At 42.4% G+C, this 14,492-nt stretch overlaps 1 long non-coding RNA gene across 1 annotated transcript in view; it reads right to left on the minus strand.

The window, feature by feature from the left end:
- LOC123788516 (uncharacterized) overlaps positions 1-14,492 on the minus strand; it is a 476,833-nt gene that overhangs the window by 76,707 nt on the left and 385,634 nt on the right. The window contains exons 5-6 of the long non-coding RNA XR_015726851.1: positions 8,842-8,918; positions 3,815-3,897 (exon numbers count right to left, since the gene is read on the minus strand). This is a non-coding gene — a long non-coding RNA (uncharacterized LOC123788516). The remainder of the gene's footprint in view (positions 1-3,814; positions 3,898-8,841; positions 8,919-14,492) is intronic.

Genomic DNA, 14,492 nt, shown 5'->3' on the forward strand with positions numbered 1-14,492 from the left:
GATTCCTTCCACCATCCTTGGAATGTAGCCCATCACGTGGTCCAGGATGGCTGCAGGAGCTCCAGCCATTAAGTCTCGCCAGACAGCTCTGCTATTAGTTTGCTCTGAAACCTGGGAAACTTGCCTCTCCTCCCTGGATCTGTCTGCTCAAACGATCTGTCAAGTTCCTTGTTGTTCTCTCATGTCGTGACCCTGTCAAAATAGGGGCTGAGTAACTTCCATCCAAAGCAGGGAGTTTGGGACACAGCCATACAAATACAGTATTGATTTGACTAAGAAACTGACCTTAAAATATTCCATGTTCTTATTGGTGCTTTGGATAAGAACTCTCTGGGGAACTCTGAGGGTAATTGCTTTTGCCTCTGCTTTAGCAGGGGCTGACTTTGATGCAATGCTGTTCTCATCTGCAGGTTTAATTTAGCTCTTTTGTCTGCATTAAACTCACTGGGAACTATCCTTTGTGTGGTGCCAAACACATCACATGGTCGCAGTTTCTAGCTGAATTTAGACTTGCCCTTTGAGCTGAGGATCCTGGGATGCTCTGACCGCCAGGCTGGGCAAGCTGATGTCCATCTCCCTCCCTAGGGATCCTGTCTCTGGGAGCTGTGGGTAGTCTGAACCAGCCACTGGGTGTCAGCGTTGCTTTGTCCAATTATAAGGAAAATTAGATATTTGGTGGTTTGGGAGCTGTTTATGCATTAAGCTTGGGTGCTAAAGTGAGCACAACCACAGTTCACATTTTTACAGCACTTAGCATTAACCAAAGAAGTTCTTTGTTTTTCCATCTGGACTGTCCCTACTCATTCAGCCCCTTTGCGTCCCTCACCTATATTACTGCACGATTCCCATTTCCAGTTGTGTGTCCCTCCAGTCTATCTGCATCTGGTTATAATCAGGTCTATAACAGCCTCAACTGTGGAATAATGAGCCCTCTGTCCCTGAAGGTTTGCAGACAGAAACTGCAAAACCACCTGGCAGGAATTACCGTAGAGAAGAAAAAATGTGTGTATATTGTATAAATATAAATACATGTATATACGTATATATACATATGTCTTTTCTCTGCTTGAGAACCTTCACTGACTGCCCCTCTTGTCCATAGCAGGGTAAGTTCTAAACTGTCCAGCTTTGTGGAGCTGTCTACAACCTGGCTGTCCCCAATTCCTCTGTCTCATCTCCTGTCTTGAACATCAGGCTTCAATAAGAATGAGCTTTTCCAGGGCGCCTGGGTGGCGCAGTCGTTAAGCGTCTGCCTTCGGCTCAGGGCGTGATCCCAGCGTTCTGGGATCGAGCCCCACATCAGGCTCCCCCACTGGGAGCCTGCTTCTTCCTCTCCCACTCCCCCTGCTTGTGTTCCCTCTCTCGCTGGCTGTCTCTCTCTCTGTCAAATAAATAAATAAAAAATCTTAAAAAAAAAAAAAAAAAAAGAATGAGCTTTTCCAAGGAGAATTTCATACTCTCCATGCCTTTGTTCACCCTTCTTACCAGGGGAACCTCTACTCATTCTTTCAGAGGCTCCTCCAGGGAGCTTGCTGGGAGCCCCAGCCTCAGTACAGTGCCCTTTCTGTGGGCACCCAGAGCACATCGACTAACTATGTAATTTACTCGAGGGTGTCCAAGTTATCTGTCACACCTCCCTCACCCACTCAGTCACGGACTGCTTTAAAACAAAGCCTTGGAGTTTCTCATCTCTGTATCTCTGGATCCTGCCATTGTGCTAGGCAGCTTGCTGACATGTATAACATATGCTTATTTAACTGAACTCGACTGAACGCATGTGCTTATTAAATCTCTTTTGCTGAGTCTGCCTGCATCTTCTGTTCAGAGTCCCAACTGCAATCATCCTGGCTCAGAGTTTTAGGAACTTGCCACTTCCTTTGATGATTTTCGCCATAGCTGTGTACTATATGGGCTACTTTTTAGAAAATACTTTTTCTTTACATCAGCTTCTATTTGTCTCAAATACATTTGTTTTAAAAGAAAACTTTATATCACTACCATCACTGAAAACTTGCATCACTTGCCACAAAAAGATAGTTTTTAAAAATAATAAGGGAAAACATGCTACTAAATTCTAGCTGGATAATCTTGCCTGCTATACTAGATACACTGAAACCATTAATGAGTCTTTCATCCCTTCCTGTCTCCATGCCTCTTTGCCACAAGACTGAGTTCCCCTAACTAGGCAGAGTCCATTTCTCTATTCTTTGATTCTGCATCCAGCCATAGGACTTGCCCTGGCCAATACTGCATTGTGTACTTGACATATACAGAGGCATGAAAAGCTCTTGTACGACTGAGATCAACCCTCTGCAGTGAAGATGTGCCCAGGCTACGCTGCTGGAAGAATGTGAGAAATAAACGAAGCAGAGTCCACTTAGCCCAGCTAAGGGTCAGCTAAGAATCGAACCCTAACCTTGACAGCAAATCCAGTCCAAGACCGGAACCACTGGCCTTAATGGCTGATTTGCAGGATCTTGAGCTAAATAAAGGTTTATTGCCGAAAGGCACAGAGGTTTTCTGAGTGTTTATTACATACAGTAATGTGGCAATAGATAACTAATGCCTGCCAAGGTTCTGAGCCTGAAGTGTGTTTTCTCTTTGTTAAAAAGGCCGATTAGAGAGTTTTAGAGAGATTTTTAAGTGCTAGCACCTAATTGAGAATGTTTCATTGAGGTAATCAGGTGGATTGAAAAGGAACTGGAAAGGAAATAATTGTTTCACTTCATAATCTGACGTCATCCATCATAGTTTATACTTGAAATTGTCTCTGTACTTTCCCCCACTTTGCGATAGAGTTCTTGCCCTTTTTTACCTTTTTTGTAGACAACGCATATGGCTTCCCACGTGGTCTTGGGCTCATTGCCTAAAAACCAAAGCCCAGACTTGATTCAAATTCCACGTGCTCCATGATCTGGTCCCAGCCCTGCCCCTCCAGGCTTACTCCCCCTGCTTCCTCTCTTTACCTAACCAGTACGACAACCCAACCCCTCCCATGTTGACTGCACACTTACTGCAGATGCTCAGTCATGGCCAGGCACCTCACTACAAGGTGGAGGGCAGGGGGAGGTGATGATTAAGATGCAGCCATCACTTTCATCAAGTTCTCAGCTCCTAAGACAGTATACGAGCAACCACAGAGGTCTAATCTAATAGGTGAAGAGTAAGTCAGAAAGCTGTAGAAACCCATAGGATTGGTAGCTGATGCAAACAGTCAGGAGCAAAAGCAGCTCGAATCGGAGAAGCATCGCAAGGGGAGGTGATGCCCTTGGATACAATGGAACTTCTCCGGATTCTCCCACCATACCCTGCAAGAGGTGTTGCGTTTTCCCCATCCCATCCCTCTCTGCAGCTCGTCACATCTTATTTATACTTATTGTATCCATTCTCTCAGACTATCAGCTCTTTAAGAACATTGATCAGTCGCTATTGCACCAATCCCCGCAGCAGCAGGTCAGGAGGCAAACAGTGAGCACTCACACGTGTTTGGTTGGTGGATGGGGGGACAGATGGATGAACAGATGTACAAATGGAAGGTCCTGAGAGGAAAGATCCATATAAAAGAAAATCGTTGGGCTCTCCTTGAGTCACCCCATTTAGGTGGCTGCCTAATCCCGTGGTTCCCAAATCTGGTAGCCCATAAAGTATACCCAGGCTGCTTTGAAAGATACATGTTCCTGGGATATGCTTCCTTATTGCATTCAGATTTGACAGTTATGAGATGGGACCCAGTAATCCATATTTTAATGAGTTTCCCCCAGAATCCCCCAGAGGATGCCTAAACATCTGCTTGCGAATTATAAATCTAACTCACCTGAGTGTCACATTGGCTTCATACTCTCCAGGATCCTATTTGCGAGATGCCAAACCTCTCTTTTCACTGACGGCTCAAATAACCTACAAAAGGAAAATACCCCTGTAACTTGGAAATTTCCACAAGGAGCTGTAATAAATACTAATAAGGTACTGGCATGTATTAAATACTTAACAAGTATTGGGCATTTTGCTAAGTCCTTTTATGAATATGTGCTCATTTAATCCTATCAGCAACCAAATAAGAGTTTTGTTAAAAAAAATTTTATTGAGGTATGACTGACACACAAAAAGCTGTTTCTATTAAGTGTATACAACTTGATGAACTTGGAGATAATTATACAGCTGTAAAACCATCACCACCATCTATATATTTATGAATATATCCATCAACTCCAAAAGTTTCCCACTGTCTTAAAAACAAATTATTCTTTGTGATAAAGATAATATATGATCTACCCTCTTCATAATTTTTTAAGTATACAACACAAGATTATTAACTATAAGAACTGTTTTGGTCTGAATGTTTGTGTCCCCTCAAAATTCATTTGTTGATATCCTAACCCCCAAAAGTGATGGTATTAGTAGGTGGGACCTCGGGCAGGTCATTAAGTCATAAAGACAGAGCCCTTGTGAATAGGATTAGCAGTCTCAAGAAATAGATGCCACAGAGATCTCTAGTCCTTTCTGCCACATGAGACTACAAGAAGAAGTCATGACCCAGAAAAAAACCCTAACCTGACCATGTTGGCACCCTGATCTCGGAATTTCAGCATCCAGAATCGTGACCAATAAATTTCTGTGGCTTATAAGCTACCCACTCCTTGGTGCTTTGTTCAAGCAGCCTGAAGGGACTAAGGCAGGGCAATGCTATACAGCAGATCTCTAGGGTTTAGTCACCTTCTATAATTGAAACTTTATACCCTTTGACTAATACTTCTCCGCAGCCCATGGCAACCACTATTCTACCTTCTGCTTCTGTGAGTTTGACTTTTTAAGATTCATCATATAAGTGGTAACATGTAGCATTTTCCTTCCGTGATTGGCTTATTTCACTTAGCATGATGTCCTCAAGGTTCATCTGTATTGTTACAAATGACAAGATTTCCATCTTTTTTAAGGCTGAATAATATTCCATTGTATACATCACATTTTTAAAAATCCACTTATCTGTTGATAGACATTTAGGTTGTTTCCATATCTTGGCTCTTGTGAGTAATGCTGTGATGAACATCCAAGCACAAATATCATTTTGAAGTCTTAATTTCATTTCCTTTGGGAATATGCTCAGTAGAGGGATTGCTGGATCATGGAGTACTTCTATTTTTAATTTTTTGAGGAGCCTCCATGTTGTTTTCTAAATTTATTGTAAATTGTGTCTGTACCAGTTTACATTCCCATCAACAGTGTGCAAAGGTTTCCTTTTCTCCACTATATATTAATATCATAATTATTAATATGTAAATTATATATTTATATACAAAATTGCCATTCTAACAGATATGAGGTGATATCTCATTGTGGTTTTGATTTGCATTTTCCTGATAACTAGTAATGTTGACTACTCATTTTCATGTACCTGTTGGCTATTTGTATGTCTTCTTTGGAGAAATGTCTATTCAGTTCCTTTGTTCATTTTTAAATAGGATTATTTGTGTTTTCTGCTCTTGAGTTGTAGGAGTTCCTTATATATTTTGGATAATAACCCCTTATCCAATATATGGTTTGTAAATGTTTTTCCCCCATTCTGCAGGTTGCCTTTTTATTTTGTTGATTATTTCCTTTGCTGTGCAGAAGCTTTGGTACATATGCCTTTCTAACCCTAGTCTACAAACAAAGGAACAGAGGTACAAGGGGGCTAAGTAACCCTATGTGGTAAAGTTGGAATTCAATCCCAGTCTACATGATCTCAGAGTCCTATGATCATAATGTGTGACTACATATACAGCCAGATTGAAAACAGAACAAGTTGGCCTGGGTCAAACTAAAGCCAGATGAACCTCAGATAGATACAAAGAAGATCTTAATGGAAAAAAAAATTTAGGGAAATAAAAAGAGGACTAGTCAGGGAGTTAAGCCATCTGGACTCAGTCTCTTGTGTTATCAACTTAATCCTCACCATGGCCCCAAGAGTAAAGACCGTTATTACCACCACTTTACAGATGAGGTAACTGAGGCATAAGGATGTTACAAAGCTTGAAGTAATAGACCTGGAATTCAAACTCAAGCCATTTGGCTCCAGCATCTACACTCTGAGCCACCATGACAATAGTTAGTCAAGTAAACGTTGGCAATTCTCATCCTTTCCCTTGGTCTCTGCCTCAAATACAAAATGGAGGTGTTAATTTACATGATCTTCACAGTTTCTTCCAACTCTGATCTTTTTTTAGCCTAATTTTATTTAAAGTATAGATTTTTCCCTTTTCTGTAAGAATACTTTTTACATGTGTTTTGTTATTTTATTTTTTATTTATTAATTTTTTTTGAGAGGGAGTGCACAATCAGGGAAGGGGCAGAGGGAGAGAAATTCTAAGCAGGCTCCATGCTCAGCAGGGAGCCCAATGTGAGGCTCAATCCCACGACCCTGAGATCATGCCCTGAGCTGAACTCAAGAGTCAGATGCTTAACTGACTGAGCCACCCAGCACCCCTCTGCAAGAATATTTTTAAATTAGATGTTTTCTTGAGGAAAGACTAGACACAGTCCTGCCTAAAACTGGAAGTGAGGTAATTACCTTCTCAAGGTCAAGAAATCATGAGTGATAGCTCAACTCAGAGGGAATTCCTAGGGACCAGGCTGTATGCCTCAGTCAGTCCAGGCTACTATAACAAAATACCACAGACTGGGCTCTTAGCGATAAATGTTTATTTTTCATAGTTCTGGAATCTGGAAAGTCCAAGATAAAGACACAGGAGGATTCAAGGTCTGGTGAGAATCCATCTCCTAGTTCATAGATAACTGTCTTCTTGCTATTAGCTCATGTAGCTAAAGGAGTAAGGGAGTGCTCAGCTTCTCTCTTTTAAGGGCACTAAGTCCATTTATGAGGGCTCCACCCTTGTGACCCAATCAGCTCACAAAGACTCGATCCTTCCAAATACCATCATATCAAGGGTTAAGAGTACAACAAATGAAAATGGGGCAGGAGGGGGATAAAAACATTCAGTCCACTGCAATGTGTCATAGTCAAGGACCTTCCAAAGCTCACTGCCCAGGTCTAAACATCTGAGAGGTCCAAATCTCCCTTAAAAGAAGAAAATGATCTCACATGTACAAGTCAAAAGAAACCAACCAACTGACCGACAGACTTTTCATAGCTCTGCAACTGCTCTGAGAGACACAGGTTATGACAAATCAAGTCAAGCAAATAAGAATTAGAGCCTATGTAATTGGTTTGAACTGTGCTTCTGCCACACATAAACTATGTGACACTGAAGAAGTCAGCTACCCTCTGTCAGCCTTAATTTCCTCATCAGTAATATGGGATAATCAAAATACCTTTCTCAAAAGGTCATCATGAGATTTAAGCATGATAATACAAGTTAGTACAGGTAGAAATCATAGTAATAATAACAACAATATAAAATACACTATTACACAATTATACGGTGTTGTTCTAAGCAATTTACAACCTCCCAACCAATAAAAACGAATCTATAACATTGTTGAAAAACAATTTCCCACCCTCTTCTTGGACCTGCAGTCATAGGTAACTCATTCACTTCCAGGCGCTCTCCCTGGAATGTAATATTTGCATAGGTAGAAATCATCCCTTTTCATTTACCAATGTAGTCCCAGCACCTGGATATCTTTTCTCAAATAAATTTTTAAGAATTGAATCAATGAGACATGTGAAGGATTAACCATCCCATAGATTTGTTATTATTATTTGTTATTGATAAAAATAATTAACATTGATTGAATATAGGTAATATTAACAGTTAACAATAATCATAGTAACAGCTAACATTGAGCATATATAACGTATCACTGTACATAAATGATGTCATCTAAGCCTCATGGAAACCCAGTGAGATATGCACTCTTTTATTATCACTCCTGTTTCATAGAAACACACACTGTGGCATGAAAAAGCTAAATAACCTGCCCAAATCCCCAAACTTCACACCCAGTGAAGCAGGAATTTCAACCAGGCAGTCGACTCTGGCATCCATGCGCTCACAATACCATGTTTTCTGTGTGGGATGCGACCCTAGAGGGACCCCCGCAGTCAGCATCCTTCACTTTGCAATAACCTGCTTTTCATCAAAATCTTTTCACTTTATCCAGAGTGAGGCAGGCACAGCCAGAGCTTAAAGGACCTTCACGTCCTGGTGCCTGTCATACATTTCCACTGAGCCTTCCGGATTCCAACCTAAACTATGGACGATGCCCTGCAGTTTAGGTCCTGCACAAAGTTGCAGATGATGGGTTGCTGGTTAGCATGTCAGCTGAAGGACAATATATTTTAATGCAAATGCAATGAGCCAGAACGGCAGTATTTTCTCCAAGAGCCTTAACTAGGTTAGCATGACCTCCGAGAGGGGCCAGAATTCTAACAGCAAAATTAAAATAGAAGGGCTTATGGAGATTTCTATGCTAATCAGCCATGTTTTACTGGAACGATTATGTTCAGCACAAGGGCCATTTGCCAGCTTCAGCCAGGGCATCATTTGGTCAGGTGACCAACAGAAAAGGATGACTCAGAAAGTGCTGAGTGGGGGGCGCCTGGGTAGCGCAGTCCTTAGGCATCAGCCTTCAGCTCAGGGCATGATCCCGGCGTTCCGGGATCGAGTCCCACATGGGACTCCTCCGCTGGGAGCCTGCTTCTTCCTCTCCCATCCCCCCTGCTGCGTTCCCTGTCTCACTGGCTCTCTATCTCTGTCAAATAAATAAATAAAAAATCTAAAAAAAAAAAGAAAGAAAGTGCTGAGTGGGAGGCCCCATTAAGGCAAGAGCACCCAAAAAGTGGGCTAAAAGTGCTAGGACCCCAAAGAAAGAAGCTTTTCTTATAGGAATGCGAGCACACACCTTGCCTGCTTTGCAGTTTCTGCTGCAGTAAAAATGCTCTTGTTTGAGAGTTGATAGGAGCAATATACCTCTGGGACCTGAAAACAGGAATAAAAAGGAGAGGAAAATAAGAAAATGGCTCTGCCCAGATTAGGGATTTTCATTCCCACCTCATCTTTGTTCTTAGCATAGAGACTTCATGTTCTGCTCAAGTAAAGAGGAGATGGCGTTTTCTTTGACCTGACCCCTTCCCCACCAAAAAAAAAAAAAACCCAAAAAACAAAAACCCTCATCATCTCTCACATCTGTTTTGTTTTGAAATTTGGGGAATTTACAGAGCTGAGCTGGTTAGACACATAACTTTACTATACACAGAAACTAAAAAAAAAAAAAAAATCAAATCTGACTTTCTCTAGTCTACCCATACAGTAAGAGTCAACGACAAAGAAGAAAGAACCGAAGGTGTACCATAGCACTTCTTGGCATTTGCAATGCCATCCGAACAGATTTTTAATCGTTTTCAAAAGATGCCTTGGCACCTCCCCAGAAATACTGAATCATAATCACAAGGAGAAACAGAGGAGAAATAATCTATATTTTTAAATAAGCTGTCCAGATGATTCTGATGCAGAACCACGTTTGGGAACCTCTGCTCCGGACCACACTTCCTTACATCATTACACAGAGGAAAAGCACCAATGCTATGCTGGGTCCATCCTGCACCGCATGCAGGCTCTAAAAGCAGAACCAAGAGCTGTGATCCAAAGAACATGCTTGTTATGGTTCCTGACATTGACCCCAAGCAACATTAAAATAATTAATATTCATCTAGCACTTAATATGTGCCAGGCACTTTTACATATATTATCTTGTTCCAGGCAAAGGTTAATGTCCCTTAAATATTTAAAAACACAGTACATAGACCTGCTACTCTTAGTCAGAAATGTTTAACAACAATAACATTGTACATAATTGGATCACACAATTCCGTTCATACTTCAACCTAGATGAAGACAGAAAATGAATTTATTTTGTCTGTAACTGAGCTTTCAATGGTCTATAACTCCCATCTGACAGTCGGTAGAAAAATGAACTAAATGATCAATCTGGTTTAAATTCTGTCTTTTCTTATTATCTAAACAGTCACTTCAGGTAGTGTCAGTCTCCCTAGAATAAAAATTTTTTAATCTCTCAAATAACCTCTCCCTGCTTCTCCATCTAGATAAATTCTGGGTATAAGGCAAGTGTGAAGACAGAGAGGGATATGTGATTTATAAGTATTCACGGTGATTTAGGGGGTAGGGGGATGGCCTCCCACCCACTCCTATCCAGGGATCACATGCTGTGTCCTTGTGGTTTCTGCCTGCCCCTGCAGTCAACACAGTAGAAATGGAAGGTGGCATGACCCTTTCATTTGCTCTCTTGCCTCCACCAGGACACAGACTGGGGGACCCTACCCACCTGGGCCTCCCCTTCCCTACAGCTAGAAGCAGGTATTTCTAAGGCTTGGCTGGAACTCCAGTCTCCCCACCTGGTGGGTCTGACCTGCAGTCTTTATTGCAGGGCCAGCGGGCCCCAATCACCATAACCCACTGGGGCAAGACCCCAACACTCTCAGGTACTTTCGGGAAACAAGCTGCACCATGCAGGACGAGCAGGTCCATCTTGTGTCCCAGGCTGGTGACAAAGCAAACCTACTCTCAGCGTTGCCCCAATTTATCTAACGAGCCTCCTGCTCCCTGTGCCAAAGCTAGCACAGGGGTGAGATGGTTAGGACCCTGTCTCTTCACTCTCCTGGATTCCCCTAACCTTTGAAGCCAGAAAGGGGCAGTCTCTTCCACAGTGGTGTTCCTGAGATCGAGTTTGTCCCTGAAATGCTAACAGGAGCTAAAGGAATTTAGGCAATCCGCCTTAAAGACCACAGCCTGATTTGGTGTGGATGCTCCTTTTGGTCAGTATCCCTCCTCTGGCAGCCCTCACCTCCCCCCTCCCTTCTCTGGGCAACTAGGGCAAAGCTCATGATGCTGGGAAGACAAAAATATGAATAATTTAAAATATCACCCCATTGTATATGTATGTATATGTTCTGATTTCCAAAATGAGTTTGCTTTGTAAGGAAGGCAAAATAGGAATTACTAGCCATATCTCACAAAGGAAGACACAGAGGCACAAACTGCCATATGATTAGTTAGTGGCCTGGAATAGTGTCTTTTGTTTATTGCTAGAGCTGTCTTCTTTATATGATACATATTTCTTTTCTTTGTTTAGTGATGTTTTCTAACCAATGCTTTCTCAAGTAACAAGTCCCATTAGGGCTGAGTACCAGGGGGATGGCCCCTACTATTTCACCTACCTATTCAGATCTGATGGCCCTAAAAGGCCCAGGTCACACATCCCCTCTCCTATATCACTTCCACTACCTTGCTCTATTTTTAATCCTTTTTACTAACCTGTAGTCCCGACAGCACCCTTTGACACATAATTTAATACGGCAATGTCTTGTATTTGCTTTCTAATTTCTCTGTGCAACTCATGCCTCTCAGCTAGTCCGTGAGCCATTCTGCAAGCTGTGTGAAGGCAGGGACTGTGCTTTTAAAGTCCTGTTCTAGTGGTGAAGACCACAGATTGTGAACTAGACCGCTTAGGTTCAAATTGTGGTTCTGCTGCTTATGAGATCCTGGGAATGTCACTTAACTTCCCTGAGCCTCTGTTCCCCCTGCACTCTGCTTCTAAAATGCAGATAGTAATATGCCTACTCACAGTTTGCTGTGAACATTAAATACATTAATATAGTAATATATTCAAAGCACTTAAAACAGTACTAGACACATGGTAAGCACTGCATGGGTTTGGCATTTTTACTTTATGCCCCTTAGTTCATAAGACTGAGTACAAAGCTGATATTTGTTATTGTTTCCAAGTGGAATTATTTGAATTAGCTGAAGATTTTTGTTTGAGTATTTTAAATAATAAATTTCTGAGATGCAAAGCTAAACGTATCAAGATTTAAATTCTTTAGACAAATGAGTCTATGAGAATCTAAGAAACAATTTTATCACAAAAATAAAACTGTCCACAACACCACATCTCACGCAAAATAACAACCCTCATCATTCTTCTGCATTTCTACATTATACAAAGAAAGCATTTTCTTTACCTTACTTCCTTTAAGCATCACAACACCCAAAAGGTGAGTAAGTTAAGGACTAGAGCTCTCATTTTACAGATGACAAAACTGAGGTACTGGAAGTAAAGTGGTTGGACCACATCCCTGAGAAAGTTTTTATGGGAGGCAGGAATGAAACTCAGCTATCCTGCTCCCTGATGCACATCTGTGCTCTGGGCTGGCCGGTCACAACACGCTTTAATGCCCGTGATCTCACCTGACCCTCATAGGGGCTTGCTGAGCTTCTCAGAAGACGCACCACAGTCCCTATTTTGCAGGGGAGAACACCACAGCTGTGGAGGCTAAGAAGTGGCAGAGCCTGGGCCAGAACCCAAATCTCCTGATCAAGAACCCCATGTTCCTCTGTCTCCTCATAGCAGGAATGGGGAGGAGGTGCTGGGGCATGGTGCTGATGGGGTAGGTCTGGCCTCATCCCAACCTCCGCCTGGATCCCATCTCACCGCTTACCAGCTGCATCACCTGAGGAAAGCCCCTGATCTTTTTTTCATCTGTAAGATGAAGATAATCCTAAGTACTTTCCCCATAAGGTTGAAAGACAGTCAAACTATACCGGCTCTGCAGATACTTGGCACAGTACCTAGCAAATACTGAGGACTCAGCCATTATGGATGGGAGAAACACTTCTCACGCATCACGATTCCATGTGCAGGGCCTTCAGCTAGACCAACGCTCTGGGCCTCTCTTCCCACTCTCACTTACACTTCCCAAGGGAGAGAAGAGACTCATCAGAGTGCACTTGGAGCGGTACTTTGGGGTCGGCTCTCAGCCCTGCATGAGGCTCTACAAAGAAGATTCCCATTCTATTTATAGGAGGCCTGTGATTATACAACCACACCACTCTGGGAATGTTCTCTTCTAGGGTGCAGTGTCCTAAGCCAAATCCCCTAAACTAACTTTATCAATAATAGATATGACATTTTGAGATCCATTTTTCTGATTCTTACCTCTATCTCTTAGTTGGTTCAGCCTTTGGGAAGAACATAGGTACTATCTATTGACCCCCTAGAATCCCAATATTAGCTGCCGCCATGATTATAAGTATTATGCAAAAACTATTTCTAAGTAGAAGTGCCAGAGGTCTACAGTGCCTTTGCATTCCATCAGATGGTTGGCCTGATTCTACAGGGTTTGGTTGCTCCATTCAGCAGTGACAACCAACAGCCCACAGCACCAAGAAGCCGGAGATGAGATTGACCATGGTCTCCAACTTCCCAACATCAGATCTCAGGAATGCACTGAGGACAAAGCTGACTCAAGAGATTTTCTCAGGAAGTAGGCCACTATGACTAGGAGTCAAAGCCCAGCTAACGTCTGCCACGTTCTCAGCATTCTGCTGGATGAGTTTCACCTTGGGTGTCTCCAGAACTTTGTCAGAGCAGATGGGGAATTCTAGGAGGGTGACTGGACATCCAGTCTATTTTGGTTCTCCCATTCTCCAGCAGTCTGGTGTCTGAGCGAAGAGAAATGTGACTGTGTCAGAGTACAAGAGAGCGCCAGTGGCAAGGGCTTCTACATGTCTATTTCTGGCTGTCCCCTGATGCTGTGTCATTGGAGGAGCTGTGACATCACAGCCTCTGCCTTTTTACAAGGGCCTGGCACTATAAGTGACTCATAGAGAATGTCAAGTGTAGCTGCCAGCCCAGCTCAATACACACAGACTTAAGGCGTCGCGCAGAGTGACTTGTGCCAGGGTTGGGTAGGGTCATGAAGACAATCACAGACTATTAGGCCTGGAAGTGACCTTAATTGTCCTCTAGTAAAAACCTCATCTAAAGCTTGAGGCCCTGTGACAATATCCGTGATAAGTGGGCCTCCAGATTCTGCTTGCATATCTCCAAGGACATAGAGCTCATTATCTTCCAAGGCAGCTGTATCAGGATGATTTGAGCCACAAGTAACAACATATTTAAGCACTACAAATTTTAACACCTCACTTAACAAGAAATCTGAAGTGAGGTAGCACCAGGGCTGGTTAGTGGCTCGGTAGAGTCACCAAGGGCCAAGGCCTTTTCCATTTTGCAAGAAATCAGTGATGGTTTTCTTCATAAACTCACTTACCTTTTTTTCATCTGATGCTATCAAAGCAAACAGAAAAGTGGTACACACCAGAGGCTTTCTCCTCATGTGTCTCTCCCTTTTAATCAAAGTAGAAAAGCTTCCCCAGGCCCCAGAAGACTTCTCTAGCATCTCATAGGTCAGAAAAGGATCACATGCCATCCTTAAACCAATCACTGGCAAAGGGGTATAGGATTGTCAAACTGGCCTTGACCAATTATGAACCATGCCTTAGAGTTGGACCCACTGCCTTTGAAAAAAGGATAGTTTTATGAGCAAAGGAAAAGGGCACATGGCTATTAGGTATAGGAAATCAACTATATCTGCTATGGCAGCCCGATCCTTTGTTGAATTATTTCAAAGCATCACATAATATTGAGTTTGTAACTGCTTAACACCACATCTCCTCAGCCATTGTGTCTAGATCTAC

This window comes from Ursus americanus, chromosome 15 (assembly GCF_024610735.1).
Source record: "Ursus americanus isolate L20-20 chromosome 15, mUrsAme1.1.p, whole genome shotgun sequence".
NCBI lineage: Eukaryota > Metazoa > Chordata > Mammalia > Carnivora > Ursidae > Ursus > Ursus americanus.